This window comes from Triticum dicoccoides, chromosome 3A, assembly GCF_002162155.2.
Source record: "Triticum dicoccoides isolate Atlit2015 ecotype Zavitan chromosome 3A, WEW_v2.0, whole genome shotgun sequence".
NCBI classification, from domain to species: domain Eukaryota; kingdom Viridiplantae; phylum Streptophyta; class Magnoliopsida; order Poales; family Poaceae; genus Triticum; species Triticum dicoccoides.
The window spans coordinates 171,792,715-171,811,889 of NC_041384.1; positions in this window are offsets into that span (position 1 = coordinate 171,792,715).

A 19,175-nucleotide genomic window follows, 5' to 3' on the forward strand; every position below is an offset into this window, starting at 1 on the left:
CTGTCATTTTCTCTCTATCTTCTGAAGTGGTCGGGCATTGAGTCTGACTCAACTTCACACCTTGAAACAGATGCAAGAACCCTTTCTTTGACTAGTCCATTTTGAACTTCTTCAAAACTTTATGAAGGTATGTGCTTTGTGAAAGTCCAATTAAGCGTCTTGATTCAACGAGCTAGTCAAGTAGAGGCATACTAGTGACACTCTGATTGTCTATGTATCCACACGTGTACTAAGTTTCCGGTTAATACAATTCTAGCATGAATAATAAACATTTATCATGATATAAGGAAATATAAAATAACAACTTTATTATTACCTCTAGGGCATATTTCCTTCAGTCTCCCACTTGCACTAGAGTCAATAATCTAGTTCACATCGCCATGTGATTTAACACCAATAGTTCACATCACCATGTGACTAACACCCAAAGGGTTTACTAGAGTCAATAATCTAGTTCACATCGCCATGTGATTAACACCCAAAGAGTACTAAGGTGTGATCATGTTTTGCTTGTGAGAGAAGTTTAGTCAACGGGTCTGCCACATTCAGATCCATATGTATTTTGCAAATTTCTATGTCTACAATGCTCTGCATGGAGCTACTCTAGCTAATTGCTCCCACTTTCAATATGTATCCAGATTGAGACTCAGAGTCATCCTATACAAACGGTTTTTAACCCCTTTCCGCGACGGCATTTGGAACCGTCGCCTAGTGAGTGACGGCGATAGGGGGGTCCTTCCCACACGACCTAGAAACCGTCGGGGATAGGACCCTACAGTACTCCTACTCATTTCTGCTTGCATTACCATCTCAGTCGGTATTCTGTGGTGCTATGTTTATGATGCGCGGCCCATCACAAATGGTTCACTATTATAGAACATGTATGATGCGCGGCCCGTCACAAATGGTTCGCTATTAAGAAGATTAGCTAATCATTGTACGAGTGTCGGACAGGATTACGAAACGTCGGACCATCGTAACATCGTCGTACACAAGAACTATCGCACACACTATTCTGTGGTGCAATGTTTACGATGCATACTTCATCAGAAATAGTTCATGGTTGTGAATTGTGTATGATAAGGCAACACAAACTTTTAGTTTTCCCGCACCATTTGTGATATTGTCTGACATCGCACACGCTTTGCAAACAGCAACTATGTGCATGCTTGCATACGTTTCCTCTCTGTGAACCATCTCGGATTATGGTGTATATCGCAAACGTTTGTGTTTTACCAACCGTGTGTGCCATAACAACCTGGAGAGCGTAATTTCACCATAATTTAATTGCTGCTATTTCAAATTGTACCGGATTTGAATTTGAATTTGAATGTATGCTACAACTTTAATCATATCCATCAGGTTCAAATAATCAATGCATTATTTGATTCATAGGTACATATGTTCAAGAATTACATAAGAACCAAATAAAGAATGATGAACCACAGTTGTATACTTGTACTATTAAAGACGGTAAAGAAAGAGGCGAAATATATTCTGGTTGCGGAACAAGGTGAAGCGGAATGCCCATATTGTGCCCTCCTCCATGCAGAAGGCACGCATGACTCTAGTCCAACCCCTTGTGATGGCCGACCGCCCATCCTTCACGGTCGTCATGAAAACATCTAGATAATCATCATGTTTTGGTAGAAATACTTTAACCTTTGCATGCCCACCAATCATGAAGTTTGAGAGGTAATCTTGAGTAAACTGCTTTGGCAACCACTACAAAGGAAAAAGATTCAGACATTGTCATCTAACACAAGTCATTATGGGCAGTAAAAAGAAGGCTGCAGAGTTCTTACTTACCATCCTGCAGTTCGTTGTTGTCTTGGATAAAGTGTAAACAAATAGTTTAATTGCCATCTTTGGACCCATTTTACTAACAATCTTTATCAGCTTCCTCACTTGATGCTGGTTCATCGATATCTCATTACCCCATACGCAGAAAGGGTCGAAGTGCGGATCTTTACCAATGACATATGTACCTAAAAGCACCAAGTTAATATTAGAAGCTAAACAGCAATTGCACAATGATGTAGTACAACTCTTTTATAATATGTCTATATACATCCGTATGTGGTAGTCCATTTGAAATCTCTAAAAAGACAAATATTTTGGAACGGAGGGAGTATCTTATAACATACAATATACTCACATATTAGATGAATTAACATCTTATATTATGGGCCGGAAGTAGTTTAGTGCATTCTTACAAATTATCGGCTGATTAACTGTTGCTGTATCCATGGGTTACAGTTAGTTTGGGCTAGTTCGGGATCAAATAGCCCTAAAGTATATCTAAACATGAGGGCTAGTTTGAGCTAGTTGCATCTATAACCCACCCAAAAAAACTATCCAACCCAAGAGGTGCTAATTGGAGCTAGTTCTCCTAGTGCCTTTATTGTCAATCTGACCCAGCCATCCAAACTACTCTTTGGATGGAGTTAGTTCAGGGTTTGTCATCAGCTAGAAACTACCTCTAACCTCTAGCTAAGTTGAGTATCCAAATAGGGATGTGTTGTTGTTGTTGTTGTTGTTGTTGTTGTTGTTGCTGCTGTGTAACATCCCAAAATTCTAAATTTTGGAATGTTATATTAAATAAATAATTGTGATTGTTTGTTTGTTTGTTTGTTGTGTGATTGATGGTGTGAAATTGAGTGGAAATAGAATTTTTTTTTGAAAGTTGAATGAGAGGGAATAAAAGGACTTTCCCAAAACTTTCATCTTGCATTTTTCTTGATCTCCATGAATTTAAAGTCATTTCATCGCAAGACCATAGAGTGAAGATAATATGACTTCTTCCATTTGAAGAAATGAAAAGGGAGTTGAGAAGATTTGAATTCCATTTGAGAATATTTCAGGTCAGAAAATTATGCCACTCAAGGATTTTCATGAGAGAAGATAATAGGACTTCTTCAAAATATATGAAATAGAGTGGGGAGTGATGCGGACCACTTTTGAAATTTATTTGAATCACTTTAAAAAAAGTTTTCCATTTGGAGTTTCAAGATCCTTTCTATAAAATAAAGAGAGGGGATAAAATAAATTTCTCAAATATAAAAGAGTGGGAAATTTCATATTGAATATTAGTTGGAGTTTCTATAGGTTATTTGGTATTTATTTGATTTGCAAAAAGTGCATTAAATGCATTAGGAAAATATGTTCAAATTCTTCTATGCTGGATTAAATGTTCACTGTGTTGTAGATATTCAGGGATAATTTTAGAAATTATCATGGTATTTTTGGGATTTTGTTTGGATTAGTTTTGGCTTCAGAAAGTTTTCTGTAAAAAAAAACGCACACGCACCTGCCTCGACCGAAACCCCCGGCCTAGCCAGCCAGCGGCGCCAGGCCAGGCGCACCCCCGTGACCCAGCTGGCGATTGGCCAGGCCAGCCCAGCGCCCGAGCGCTCTTCCCATCGCTCGCCCGCTCCTCGTCTCCCTCTCTGTCCCGCTGAACCATGGGCCCCGCGCCCATCGTCCCCAACCTCCGCTCGTTCCGCTCGGATAGAGCATGCACTCGGGCTCCCGCAACCACCGGCGCCATTGCCCCAGGATAAGGCCTATCCGCCGCGACCCTGATCCCCTCTCCACGCCTATAAAACCCCCTGTGACCCCCTCTCTCCATTCTGCCACTCTGCATCGTCCTCGCTCCTCACAGACGCCGCCCCATCCATTTGGATCTCGCCGGAGCTGAAGCTCTCCGTCGTTATTTCCGTCGTCGGTGGAACCCCCAAGCCCTCTCCTCTTTGTCAAAAATTTGTTCCCTTGCCGTCCCGCATCTGATTGACATTGTTTTTGCCCCTAGGGACCGCCGGGGACAACGCCCCGACGACCTGCATCATCGTCGGAGCATGGAGCCGCCGTCCCCGTGTAGCACAACTCGGACATCCCCGACGCGAGCCACCTCCACCACCGGACCGCCCACGTCGCGCATGTCTCGTCCGTCATCTTCCCCGCCACCGAGGAGTACCGCAGCCGCCACCCCGTCCGCCGCCTAACGCCAGCGCCACCGTCTCCTGTACGTCGTCGTCGCCACCGTAAGACGAGCCCCCTCTCGTTCGTTTTATTATTATTTTAGTATTAGATTAGATCGGTTAACCGCGATTTTATTAAACCATGCGGTTTAGTGAAAAGCGGTCTCCGTTTTTTTCTTATTTTGCCACGGTAGTGTTTTTTTACTTAGTGGTCGTTCGTCATATAGCTACCGCAGTGAACACTCTTCAGCTACTAGAAATCCGCCACGTGGCCAGGGACCTGGTCACGAATAAAACTTTCACAGTCAAGTCCCTGAGTTTTCAATTTAGCCCCTAAACTTCGGATGGTTGTATCTTTTTAACCGCAAGTCCAAATTAGATGAAACCAGCGGCAAATTCTTATTATTGTTTAGATCTATCCAGTGGTATCATATTTGTAAACTTTTGTTAGTTTCAAATTTGAAATTTATTCAGATTTGAATTCAAACTTCAAATGGCCATATCTCCTAAACTGTAGTTCCGATTAAGTTAATTTTTTTTGCGTTTCGTCACCATAGCCAACCCCTACCATCCAGAACTTTCTCACCATAATTTTCATGCACTTAGGATCTGTCCATAGTATTTTTGCTCGTATGCCTTGTATGCACTATGCTTCACATCACAAATTTTGAACCCCATGTCTATGTTGTGTTACACTTAGAATTTTTTTTGTGATAGTTGAGTGTGTTGGATTTTCATTTGGTTTTTATGGGTCTTTTGTTGTGCATGTTATTTTGGTTCTCTGAAATGGTTGCTTATGTGAATGCAATGTTTGTCTTTATAGATTATCATCGGAGAGTGACGAATAGTTCTATTAAGTAAATTTCTGAGAGCGATATAATATTCATCAACTATTACCAGGCAAGTTCATATTTGATCATTCTTTCAATTACATATGTTTTATATCATGCACTTAGTCCTTTTGTGGTAGGATTGCATGGTAGGATTTATTGTTGCCAGATGGCTATGTCGTTACCTAGTAGTTCATTTGAGGTAGGTCTGATCTATACAACCTTGTCACCACCGTGTAAGTTTATTTCTGCCTCGCAAATGTAGACGTGGATTGAGAAGTGTTCATGGTGAGACATGAGTGACAAAGTAGTAATCAGGACCAAGACTTGTAAATGAACTACCTGGGCGGTATTTGGTTTGAATGGTGGCGAAGTACAGTGGTAGCATGCATGGTTAATCCATGGTGGTGCACCACTAGTGGTCGGCCGCCCATGCTCAAAGGGATCAAACGTATTTTCATGTCTAGAAGCTTACGTGTGCAGCCACAAGCCACTATGGGCTCTGGCTTAGTTGAGTAGATAGTGTGACCTCTTCCGGGATAGGCTAGCAGATGTAGAATGAGTAGGTGTACCGGCCTATCCGTGGGTTAAGGGGGAATACTTTCGAAAGACTATGTCTCGATCATCCTGTTCTCAAACGCCAGACAGTGCGAGAACTTCAAGGAGGCGATCGAGTCTTGTGGGGAAAAGTGCGCAAACCTCTGCAGAGTGTTAAAACCTAATCGATTAGCCGTGTCCCCGGTTACAAACAACTTGAGCATCTAGTAGTGAAATTGCCGGGAGATATCATCACTCTTAATTAAACAGTTGGGTTTTAAATGAAACTTTGGGAATTGATTGAGTTGGGTTTGCCAACTCATCCTATGCTATACTATAGTGATAGAATAAAATCTTTTATTCTAGGGAAAAACTAGCTTTATGCAAAAACTAAACTTAGAGCTTTCCACCAGCCAAATTGCATGTACAAATAGGTTCATTATTCTTATGATGTGACTTGCCAGTACATTCAATGTACTGACCTACAGGGCTGCAACGTCTTATGTTGCAGGAATTTCTACGACGAGTAAGAGTTACGTTGTAGGGTTACGGTCTACACTCAACTTGCCGTTGGCGTTGATGCGACTCCACACCCGTTCGATTGTTTCCACTGAGACTTATGAGGTATATATCAGTTTTACAATATTTATACATGTGATTGCACTTTGATATATATACATCGATGTACTGTGTGTGCCAGCATACCGATCCAGGGATGGCACAGATACACAGAGGCTTGACCGTTTGAGGTCAGGTCGCTACAGAGATGGTATCAGAGCACATGTTGACTATAGGACGTGACCCTAGAATCTGGAAAGCCCTTAGGAAAGGATTTCTCTAAAACTTTCTTTTTAAGAAGATCCTTTACCTCTCTTCTTTTTTGAGATTTATCAAATCTTTCCTTTTACCCCAAATAGTTAGACAATACCCCTTTTCCCTTTGACCACATGGAGGATCAACTGATGAGACCACTCTGAGAAAGGGCAAGATATCGGACAACTGAAGACCACTTCAGAGTAAAAGAGGACTTCACCATACACTAGAAGAATTGAAGCTACAACAGTCGAAGCCTCTGAAGAATTGAAGAATTTGAAGATACCGACGAATTCCAAGATTTATATGACATTTAGAAGACCAAACCTTTGTTGTATACTCACGTTAGATGCGATGATTTGTGAGCTGTCATATTTTGTGTGTGTTTTTCGACAGCAGCAAATAAAACTTATTTTCAAAACTATATTGTTTGTATTGTGTGCATCTCTCTCTATCCCTCTTATCTCATCCCAAAACCCCTTGGACCCAATAGATGATTAATGAAGATGGGCTTGTATTCTCTAGACCGGTCACTCGGTGGGAGGCAGAGCTATGGATTCAAAACACGAAGAATCACTTCGGGAGCAATTTGGTTGCAAGGAAGTATGAGGTTGAATATGCTCTTCAGTACTTTACAAACAATGCTGCAACCTGGTGGAAAATGCATCAAGCTATACAAGGATGGAATGGAGCAAAAAATTGGGAGGAGTTCAAGATGACTCTACTGAAGTCTCGTCTAATCCAGAAGCCCTATGGAAATAAAATGAAGAAAGTTTGTGCATGCAAGATTTGCGGAGAGATAGTACGCACCCATGAGGAACACAAGGATGGATGTCCTCATTGTGAAGGAACTACGCACTACCCTACCCATTGTCATATTTATCCCAAGGTACAAGAAATTACCAAGCAGCAGAAGGAAGTAGTGAGAGAAGCCCTCGGTGAAAGTTTAAGAAAACCGGTGATGAAAGAAGATGTTGACGACCCTGAGGGAGAAAGCCTAAACAGATTTTACTCCAAATGCTTGCTATTCATGTGGAGAAGAAGGACATTTTTCACAATATTGCATGAAGGAAAACCAAGAGTATCTGGGAGACTTCCCGATAGAAGAAGTGGAGTTTGATCCACATGATATAGAAGAATTGATTAGAACAAAGAAGTCCAGGAAGAGAAAGAGCACGTGTCCCCGGAACAACCCAATTTCAGCAGAAAAGGACCTAAGTCATATTACTTGTTACAAATGCAAGGATTTAGGTCATTACGCTAGCAAATGCCCAACAAGGGAGCCAAGAACCCAAGGAGCCAAGATAACCACCAGGAAGCCCTTGGATTTGTCTGAAGTCATTTGTTTACGCTGCAAAGGAGTAGGACATTTTGCCAGAGAATGTTCAGACTCAAGGAAAGCTTGGGCTGAGTAGTTGAGATCTTGATATTGGAACAAAGCATGTAATAAATGTGGAACACACTTTTATTTTCGTTGGGCATGTTGAGTTGAGTTATGAAATGGGAATTGTAATAGATCGTAAAGCAATAAAAGTGGAGATGTTTGGAATCTCATATGAAATGTTATGAGTTGTTTGTTGATTGTGAGTGCCTCTCTCACTATGTCACCCATACGTAAACCTTGAACCCATGGACAAGCTGACCCAAACCTTTCCCGAAAAAATAACCACATTTAACCCAAGGAAATACATACAGTATCCTGAGTACCCTTCTATCTTATACATGCAGATGACAACCCTTTATGAGTCTTTTCTCAAGGGCCCGGAAACGATCATGACCCTGACTAGTGATCAGGATTACCCAAAAATCCTGAAGGACATGATGAAGCATATTCATCTTGAAGGAGATGCAGTCTACAAGGGTTATCCTTTCATGGAGAACGGAGTTGAACTTTGGTACTTGGAGGTACACCTCCACCTTGTGAAGGGAGTTTGCCCAAAGACTATGGGGTAATACTTTTTCATTTCTCGAGTACCACGAGCAACATTCTTCGACTCTGTTCGTGAAGCTGCTATGTAAGCCATACATCAGATTGGTGAAATACTTGAAGCAAGACTTCATTATACTCAGGAATACCTGAGGGAGGTGCATGCAGAGATGATGGAGATGAAGCTCATGGCCACCATGATGAAGCAAAACATCGATGATTTGAAGGATCACATCGCACAATTCTAGTGGGACTGAAGCATCTTCAAGAAGGGCAAATGAATAAAGATGGAAGTAATGCTTGACCATACCAAACTATGTGGATGGCAGCTTTTGTAATAGAGTACTTTTGAAATTTGAGTTTTGAGTAGTTGTCGGTGTCAAAACCGGCGGATCTCGGGTAGGGGGTCCCGAATTGTGCGCCTAGGCGGATGGTAACAGGAGACAAGGGACACGATGTTTTTACCTAGGTTTGGGCCCTCTCGATGGAGGTAAAACCCTGATCCTGCTTGATTAATATTGATGATATGGGTAGTACAAGAGTAGATCTACCACGAGATCAGAGAGGCTAAACCCTGGAAGCTAGCCTATGGTATGATTGTCGTTCGTCCTATGGACTAAAACTCTCTGGTTTATATAGACACCGGAGAGGGTTAGGGTTACACAAAGTTGGTTACAATGGGAGGAGATCTACATATCCGTATCGCCAAGCTTGCCTTCCACGCCAAGGAAAGTCCTATCCGGACACGGGACGAAGTCTTCAATCTAGTATCTTCATAGTCCAAGAGTCTGGCCAAAGGTTATAGTCCGGCTATCCGGACACCCCCTAATCCAGGACTCCCTCAGTATTCCCCGAACCAGGCTTCAATGACGACAAGTCTGGCGCGCAGATTGTCTTCGGCATTGCAAGGCGGGTTCTTCTCCAAATTCCGTGTACCTGTTGAATACTGTCCGGCTTCTTGTGAATATTGCGCTTCTTGGCTTCAAGGCCCAATAATGGCCTTCTTCCACATGTCAAATGAATGCGAAAAGCCAGGGTGTTTTTACATTTACCCCCCTAGCTGCGTAAATGAGCTGCCTATTAAAGAGACGAGGATTTAGATCCAAATCACACCATCTTCCCTCCGCGAGCATTCATCGGAGCACATTCGACAGAGATCCATTCCATCATGGCTGGTTATCGCAGCTCCTCCTCTCGCCTCCCCAGCCCTCAGCCTGGAGATTGGGAGACATGTTCCATCCCGCACAGCGAGCTAGTGACGCTTCAAACCAAAGGATTTCTTCCCCCAGCCTACATTGTCCCGGTTCGAGCCGGGCTTGCCACCTATAATGGCGGAGAGCAAGTGGAGAGAGTCCCTAATCCCTCCAAAGGAGAGTGGGTATGCCTTGTCCCCTATTTGATAAGAGGGCTCGGATTTCCAATTCATCCGTTTCTCCGGGGGCTCCTGGAGTTCTACGGCCTACAGTTGCACAACCTTACGCCTGCCTCCATATTGCATATCGCGGGCTTCGTAGCACTTTGCGAGCTGTTTTTGGGCTGTGAGGCTCATTTCGCGCTATGGAAGAAGCTGTTCTGCCTCGTGCCCTGTTCTCAGAAGGGGTCAGTATATCAAGTAGGCGGAGCCAAAGTATGGTGCATCGCCGGGACCGGATATCTATCCAGAACCCCAAAGAAGGCGTTCGAAGACTGGCCTTCAGAATGGTTTTATATAGAAGATTTCCCCCTGCCGGACCCTATTCGGGCCGGCCTCCCTGAGTTCGATAATGCTCCTTTGAAGAAGTGCCTAAGCTAGCGTCCATGGAGCCCTCAGAAGGAAAATGACAAGGACGTCCTTTACCTGATTAGCCGGATAAGGTTGTTAGCTCATTCCGGACTGACCATGATCGAGGTCATGGCCACATGCATTATGCGGGGGGTGCAGCCGCTTCAGTATAGAGGCCACCCTATGTGGGATTTCAACGGGGAGGATGATGCCACCCGCTGCGGCCGTAAGGGGCCGGAATCGGTTGCCGCTCTGACGAAGATCTTGTCCGCATTGTACAAGGGAGAAGAGGAGGAATTTCTCCGCGTCAATCCACAGCGTGGATTCTCTATGTACAATCCTCCAAACTGGGTAAGCGGACACTTCTTTTTTCCCATCCGTTCCATATTCCCATAGTTAAGTATCTCATCTTGTGATTTCGACGCAGGAACTGCGCCAGGCCGTAAAGGAGATAAACAGCCCTCCTCCACAACCCGAGGATCCAGAATGGTCCCTCGACCCAGCATCCCAAGAGGATCCGGACATATCTGTGGAGCTGATCGACGGGGTATTTTACCAATTGAGTGACGACAACGTCTTGGTGGCCATTACGGCCGATTATCCTGGACTGCTCCCCGCCTCACAGGTAACTCAGATCGAAGTCCCAATACCTCGAAAATGATCTGTCCGTGCTTATTTTTGACCATCGTATACCAATGGTGTTTCGCAGGGGAGGATCTCGAGGCAGAATGCTGAGCTTGCGGCGACTAGCCAACAAGGGACCTCGAGGGCGGGCAGGCTGAAAAGACCCGCAGTCCGGATTGAGACACCGGCGCAGCAGTAAGGCACGCCGTTTTATTCCAAGGTATTATTCTTACGATACATAATAACGCCCGTGCTCTTTTTAGGACAAAGAGGGCTCGCCGGACTATATCCGGAGAGGTTGCCAATTGCTCCTCCACCAGCCAGGCTCCAAAGCCAGGTCCAGAAGCAGGGGCGAACATGGGGCGTGCGTCGGATGCTCCTCCGACAGAGGACGCGGACAGAATGTCCGCCACCAATTCCGAGGTGGAGAGTGCCATAAACCACAGGCGCCGCCGGACAGTTCTTCGCGACGCTTGTTTCTTCCAAGAGGCATTGGATGCCTTCAACTCGGGAGATGCGTACCTCCGTGCCGCTCAAAATGGTCTAACGAGGGCCACAGAGCAGTACGTAAAAGACATACGGGTGAGAAGATTTGATGATTATATATACATCAGTATCCCCCGAGACTTGAAATAGTTAGAATAACTGATTTAAGGATCATTTGTTATGCAGGTTCTTACAGAAAAGAATATACAACTGTCCCAGGAGTTGGAAGAGTGCAAAGCCCAACTTCAGGCCGCACTAGCCGCAGCAGGGGAGCCCAAGAAGACCCCCCTCTGGTATTCTATGCCTCAATTGATGAGTATCATGTAAAGTGCGGCGTGTATGCAAATCTGACAATGGAATTGCAGATGGCGCCGGATTAGATCCGGAGAAGCAGCAACTCCTACGCCAGCTAAAGGCTGGTGAGAGCGTGCTTACAAAGGTGAGGCAGGAGAAGAATGATCTCCAAGATGCCAACACCCAGCTGGGCGTGGAACTAAAGGATGTTCATGCCCAACTGTCGGACTCCGTTAAGGAGAATCGGCGGCTTCGACGCGACATATTTAGTAAGTGCTTGAACGAACTTTGAAAAAGAGTTCAGCGAGGAAGTCGACTAACCGAGTTATGTCTGTAGGTATGCTAACAGGTCGTCCTACAGAGGAAATGCCCGGTTCTACGGGTGACCTTCTTCCCGAGCTCTCACAACTGCAAGAACGAGTTCGGCAGGTGATGCAAGGCGTCACCCAGGCCTTGTGGCCATCCGTATCCATGCCCGAAGGCCTTGGAGAGCTTGCAGAGAAGCTGAAGGGAGCGCGACGGCGCTTCCGATTATGGAAGATATCAGCCTGTCGTCAAGGCGCGAGGGAGGCCTGGGCCATGGTGAAGACGCGGTAGACGAAGGCTGACCCAAACCACATGGCCGAGGTCAGGCCTGTGGGGCCCGATGGGAAGGAGATCCCTGTGAGCTTAGTGTACGGCTAGGTAGAGTTGGCCGCCAAATATTCCCAACAGGACTGTAAACTAGACAGCCTGTTGGATGGTATTGAAGAGGAATTTACCCAGTCAAATTGACTATGTAATTTAAGATGACATGTAAAATGCCTTCTAGCCGGATTGTAGATCGTTTGTCATGGCGGACCTTTTCGCTTCAACCTCGGGACCCGATAGTCCTAAGTGTGTCCGAATACCCTCTTGGTTATGTAAGAACCGGGGCATGCATGGAGACCAGGCGTAGGGGTCATTAGTGCTTGAATAGACAAGTGCCCAACTAGTTATGTTATATTACATGGTTAGTAAGAAACATCTTCTAGGGAGAATAGTTCCGTTAGGGGTTCCTTTCCCTGGGAGGCATGCCCTAAAGTGCATGTCCAGACTGCTAAAAAAAGCAGAAAAGCATCTTGGGGCGGATAAATAAACAAGTGAGAAATCATCTTTAGTTCATCGACCGAATATTCCCTTAAGAACGCTAGCTTTCGGCTTCACCCAGTCTGAGGTACACATCTGGCTGACCCGGCAGTAACAATCGCAGAGGTGCTCCCTTTACCGCCTAGCCGAATAATCGGGAACGTAGGGGTAAGCACAGGAGCCAGGCAACCCAGCTTGGCCAAAACTTAAGTCATATCAATGCATATAATGGTTAATAAAAGGTACATGCGGAAGTGTGACACATGTGTTGGGCATGAAGCCCGTATAAATAAGCTTCTGTTAAGGAAGCGCCCCCAGGTATAATGAGCGCGGGTATCGTGTTAGTTGTGTGCGAACAAGGCGCAAACGAGCCCTTAAAGGCTATAAGAGAAAGGGAGGGGAGAAGGAGAGAAATATAAAACAGCTAGTGTGTAAAAAATAGACAGAGGAAGGAGACGAACGCAGAGTCCGGCGCTAGGCGTAGAATCTTCGGAGACGGGCTGCGTTCCATGGGTTCGGCTCGAGTCGGTTATCCGATGCATCTCGCATATGGTACACTCCACCAGTCAGGACTTGGTCAATAATAAAGGGACCTTCCCATTTGGGCTTGAGTTTGTCCTTTTTCTTGTCCGGCAGGCGTAGAACTAACTCGCCAACATTGTAAGTTTTGGCCCGTACTTCTCTGCTTTGGTATCTTCGAGCGTGCTGTTGATAGAATGCGGAACGGGCTTTTTCCATGTCACGCTCCTCCTCCAAGGCGTCCAAACTGTCCTGCCGATCGAGTTCGGCTTCTCTTTCTTCGTACATGCGCACACGAGGTGAGTCATGAATTATGTCGCAGGGCAGAACCGCCTCTGTGCCGTATACCATAAAGAATGGTGTGTATCCGGTGGTGCGATTCGGCGTGGTCCGCAGCCCCCAGAGTACGGAGTCGAGCCCCTCTACCCAGTGCGTGTTAGATTCCTTGAGGGACCGCACTAATCTGGGTTTGATGCCGCTCATGATTAGACCATTTGCTCGCTCGACTTGACCGTTAGTTTGTGGGTGATAGACTGAAGCATAGTCGAGCTTGATGCCCATGTTTTTGCACCAGAGTTTGACCTCGTCGACCGTAAAGTTCATGTCGTTATCAGTGATGATGTTGTGGGGGACGCCGCAACGGTGTACGACCCCAGATATGAAGTCTATCACCGGTCTGGATTCGGCCGTCTTAACAGGCTTGGCCTCTATCCATTTGGTGAATTTATCCACCATGACCAGTAGGTATTTTTGCTTGTGGGTTCCTCCTTTAAGGGGTCCAACCATGTCAAGCCCCCAGACCGCGAAGGGCTAGGTGATGGGTATAGTTTGGAGGGCGGTGGGTGGCATATGCCTTTGGTTAGCAAAGAGCTGGCAACCAACGCATCGTTGGACTAAGTCCTGAGCATCTGCCCGGGCCGTCGGCCAATAAAATAATGTACGGAAGGCCTTGCTTACAAGGGCCCGGGCTGCAGCGTGGTGCCAGCCGAGTCCAGCATGAATTTCAGCCAGAAGATTCTGCCCTTCCTCTTCGGAGATACACCTTTGAAGGACTCCGGTGGTGCTTTCCTTATAAAGCTCTCCCTCATGGACTTTATAGGCTTTAGATCGCCGCACTATGCAGCGTGCCTCGTTTTGGTCCTCGGGAAGTTCCTGCCTGGTTAGGTAGGCTAGGAATGGTTCTATCCATGGGGCGATGACTGCCATTATTACGTGGGCTGAGGATGTTACTTCGTTGGCCGAGCCTCCAGTTGTGTCAGAGTGTTCGGTGTCGGGCAGTGCGGTTGGGTCCGGGCTGTTATTTTCGGGTTCCCCTTCCCATACTATGGATGGCTTGAACAGCCTCTCCAAGAAGATGTTGGGAGGGACGGCATCGCGCTTTGTGCCAATGGATGCCAGGACGTCTGCTGCCTGATTGTTTTCCCGGGCTATATGGTGAAATTCGAGCCCCTCGAACCGAGCTGACATTTTTAGGACGGCGTTGCGATAAGCTGCCATTTTCGGATCCTTGGCATAAAAGTCTCCCTTTATTTGGGATATCGCGAGGTTCGAATCCCCGCGCACCTCTAGGCGTTGAATGCCCATGGATACTGCCATCCGGAGACCATGTAGAAGGGCCTCATATTCGGCTGCGTTGTTGGAGTCCGTATATATTATCTGGAGTACGTATTGAACTGTATCTCCTATTGGGGACGTCAGAACGACGCCAGCCCCAGACCAGCCAACATTTTGGAGCCGTCGAAGTGCATGGTCTAGTTGGAATATGTGCCGTACTCTTTAGGGAGTTCGGCTTCAGTCCATTCGGCGACGAAGTCGGCCAAAACTTGCGACTTAATAGCTCGCCGTGGCTTATAGTTATGTCGAACGGGAGGAGCTCAATGGCCCATTTGGCAATCCGGCCTGTCGCGTCGCGGTTGTTTATAATATCGTTAAGAGGTACTTCAGAGGCTACTGTTATCGAACACTCTTGAAAGTAGTGTCGCAGCTTCCGGGATGCCATAAATACCGCGTACACTATCTTTTGATAATGCGGGTACCGTGACTTGCATGGAGCGAGGACAGTGGACACGTAGTAAACTGGCTTTTGAAGGGGGAATTTGTGTCCGTCCGTTTCTTGTTCGACGACGAGCACTGCGCTTACAACTTGATGAGTTGCCGCAATGTATAATAGCATTGGTTCGCCGATGTTTGGTGCGGCCAGGACCGGGTTTGTTGCCAATATGGCTTTTATTTCTTCGAGTCCGGCCGTGGCGGCATCCGTCCACTCGAAGTGTTTGGCGCGCCGGAGGAGGCGATAAAGGGGTAATGCCTTTTCTCCCAAGCGGGAGATAAAGCGGCTTAGAGCCGCCACACATCCGGTCAATTTTTGTATTTGTTTGAGGTCCTTTGGGATATCCAATTGTGAGACAGCTCGGATCTTGGCTGGATTTGCTTTAATTCCTCTACCGGATACAATGAAGCCCAAGAGCTTTCCGGCTGGTACGCCGAAAACGCATTTTTCCAGGTTAAGCTTGATGTCATATGTTCGGAGGTTATTGAATGTGAGCCTCAAGTCATCTACTAGAGTTTCGACATGCTTGGTTTTGACGACCACGTCATCTACGTATGCCTCCACTGTTTTGCCGATCTGGTTTGCCAGACATGTCTGAATCATGCGCTGATATGTTGCGCCGGCGTTTTTGAGCTCGAAGGGCATTGTGTTGAAGAAGAATGGACCGTATGAGGTGATGAATGTCGTTGCGGCTTTGGTCTGGCTCTGCCATCTTAATTTGGTGGTAGCCAGAGTATGCGTCGAGGGATCCTTTGGGCAAGCCTTGTTGAGGTGCTTGAAATCGACGCACAGGCGCCAGGATTTGTCCTTCTTTGGTACCATCACCAGGTTTGCTAGCCAGTCCGGATGTTTCATATCTCTGATGAATCTGGCCTCCAATAGTTTGGCTAGCTCCTCTCCCATGGCTTGTCTCTTAGGTTCAGAGAAACGCCGAAGAGCCTGCTTGACTGGCTTGAATCCTTTTAGGATATTTAGGCTGTGCTCGGGCAGCCGGCGTGGGATTCCTGGCATGTCTGAAGGGTGCCAGGCAAAAATGTCCCAATTTTCGTGTAGGAATTCTCGTAGGGCGGCGTCTACATCAGGGTTTAATTGCACCCCGATGGAGGCCGTTTTTGTAGGGTCCGTTGGATGGACTTGGAATTTGACTATTTCGTCCGCCGGTTTAAACGAGGTGGACTTGGATCTTTTATCCAGTATCACGTCGTCCCTGTTCACCGTGGAGCGCAGCGCAGTCAGTTCCTCGGCCGCTAGGGCTTCGGATAGTGCCTCAAGGGCCAGTGCGGCTGTCTTATTTTTAGCGCGGAGTGCTATGTCCGGGTCACTAGCAAGAGTGCTGATTCCGTTGGGCCCGGGCACTTTGAGCTTCATGTACCCGTAATGGGTATAGCTTGAAAAATTGTAAATGCCTCTCGCACTAATAGGGCGTGGTATCCGCTACTGAACGGGGCCACTTGGAACATGACCTCTTCGGACCTGTAATTATCCGGCGTGCCGAACACCACATCCAGTGTGATTTTTCCTATACAGCGCGCTTCCCGACTGGGGATTATTCCTCTGAAGGTTGTGCTGCTTCACTCAATGCGGCTCCAGTCTATTTCCATTCTTCGAAGGGTTTCCTCGTAAATGAGGTTCAATCCGCTGCCACCGTCCATGAGTACCTTGGTAAGGCAAAAGCCATCCACTATTGGACTGAGGACCAATGCGGCTGGTGCTCGGGCTGTTCAGAATTTAGGTTCATCACTGGCATTAAAGGTAATAGCCGTGTCACTCCATGGGTTTATTATTGCTACTTGGTAGACTTCGGCAAGGCTGCGGAGTGTTCGTTTTCGCATATTATTTGATGCGAAAGTCTCGAAGACTGTTAAGACCGTACTGGTATCCCTGGGCTGGTGCTGTGTGGATTCTAGGGTTAGAAGCTCTTCGCCACTTCTGGCCACCTGCCGGAGTATCCAACATGCTCTAAGGCTATGAGTTGGTGTGGCGCCCTCTGTACTGTGAATTTTACAGGGTCCATTGAGCCATCCCTCTAGTACGGTTCCATGCCCTGTAGAGGGTTTTTGCTTTTTGGTGTTTAACCCAGGTGCGTGGCGATAATGCACCCTTTTATTTCGGACTGGGGCTGTATTCAGGGCCGGATTGTCCCAAAATTTTATTTCGGTTTTCCAGGCGCTTTCCATCGCACAATACTTTCGTACTATGGACGCCAAGTTAGCGAAGCGTGTAATTTCACGGTGACTTATGGCGTTGAGGATTCCCTTGTCCGTGCAATTATTGCAGAAGAATGAAATTGCATCCTCCTCGCGGCAGTCCTTTATCCTGTTCATGACTAGGAGGAATCTGGCCCAGTAATGGTGTACTGTTTCTGCGGGCTCTTGCCAAATTTGGGATAGATCGCTTATGTTTGGGTGGGTGGGTGGAATTAAATCCGGAACCTCACCCAATCTGAGACTCAGGGGCCAAGGAGTTTCCGAACTCGGAAGCTTGGGTTCTTGGATGTTGTCCAATGAATCTAGCCCACTGCCTGACTTTAGGTTCAGGGCTTGAGTGAGATCCTCCCCTCCGCGGGTATCCGGCTTGGAGGGATCGGGAATCCGGATATAACTAGTCCTTAAGATAGATGAAGGGTCGCCGCATTGTTCCTCCACCACTGCAACGTGATGGGTGACCTGGGGAGAGTTAATCTCTCTCAGATCGGGTTTAGACCCAATCTGATCGTAGTCTGTAGCAACTCCCAGGGCGGCGATGCGATCCAAGAGCTCGTTTAGGGAAGGGAGCTCCATCGGATCTAACTGCTCGGCGAGTTCCGAGCTGACATGAAGATTGCTTTCGATGACCCGAGAAGTCATCGTCGGCGCGGCGGCCGAACAGGCGGTCATAAGAAAACCGCCTAGCCGAAGAGTTTGGCCGATAGCCAAAGCTCCTTTAGCAATAGTGTCGTCTTTAAAGACAGGATGAGGCATCCTTCCTGATGGTGACGGCACAGTGGAACTCTCAATGAAAGCACCAATGTCGGTGTCAAAACCGGCGGATCTCGGGTAGGGGGTCCCGAACTGTGCGCCTAGGTGGATGGTAACAGGAGACAAGGGACACGATGTTTTTACCCAGGTTCGGGCCCTCTCGATGGAGGTAAAACCCTACTCCTGCTTGATTAATATTGATGATATGGGTAGTACAAGAGTAGATCTACCATCAGATCAGAGAGGCTGAATCCTAGAAGCTAGCCTATGGTATGATTGTTGTTCGTCCTATGGACTAAAACCCTCTGGCTTATATAGACAGCGGAGAGGGTTAGGGTTACACAAAGTCGGTTACAATGGGAGGAGATCTACATATCCGTATCGCCAAGCTTGCCTTCCACGCCAAGGAAAGTCCTATCCGGACACGGGACGAAGTCTTCAATCTGGTATCTTCATAGTCCAAGAGTCTGGCCAAAGGTTATAGTCCGGCTATCCGGATACCCCCTAATACAGGACTCCCTTGGTAGTGATTAAGGATATAATAAAGGATTTGATATGAAGAGAATTTGAATTGTGGATGAACCAGTGCATTTTTCGGCTATACTTGTTTGTGTGAACACTTGACCAATGGAAAAGAAAATGTATTCCATAGAGTGGAGTTTGGACAAATGAGTTGGAGTTTTGTTTTAGTTATGGTGGTTACCCCAAGAGTATGAGGGAATGAAGTACTATTGGATTTAAAGGAGATGTAATGTTAGAATATGGAACAATAGTAACTCCAAGGATGAGTTAAAGTTATACAAGTGTTGAAGTGGGCCATAACCCACAGAACCCATGACTTGATAAGGAAACAAGCACAATCTTGTTGAAGAAAATAATTCTAAAAGAAGCTATGATTTCATCAGCATACGTTTCATAGGAGGTTACGTAAAACCTGAGAGTTGTGAAGAAACGATAGAGATTTTGTGTGGCTTGCAGAACCAAGGGATTTACCCGAACCCGGTTCGTGGAGAAGAGAAGTTCTGCAATGCTTGTGAGGATGCCCAAGTGTTAGAAAACGTGATTCACTATCTGCGTATGTAGTAATGATTCAATTACGGGATGGATTGGCCCCCATACCGGAGACTTCTATCATGAGCTATCATATGTTGATAGAAAATCAGAGAGCCTTAAAACCCTAGAAGAGTGTCAACACGACAAACCAAAGGCCTTAGAATGGCAGGATGATGGAGACCCTGTACAGGCACCTATTGCCAATCGTAGGTTATGCGGTGAGGTTCAACCCAGAC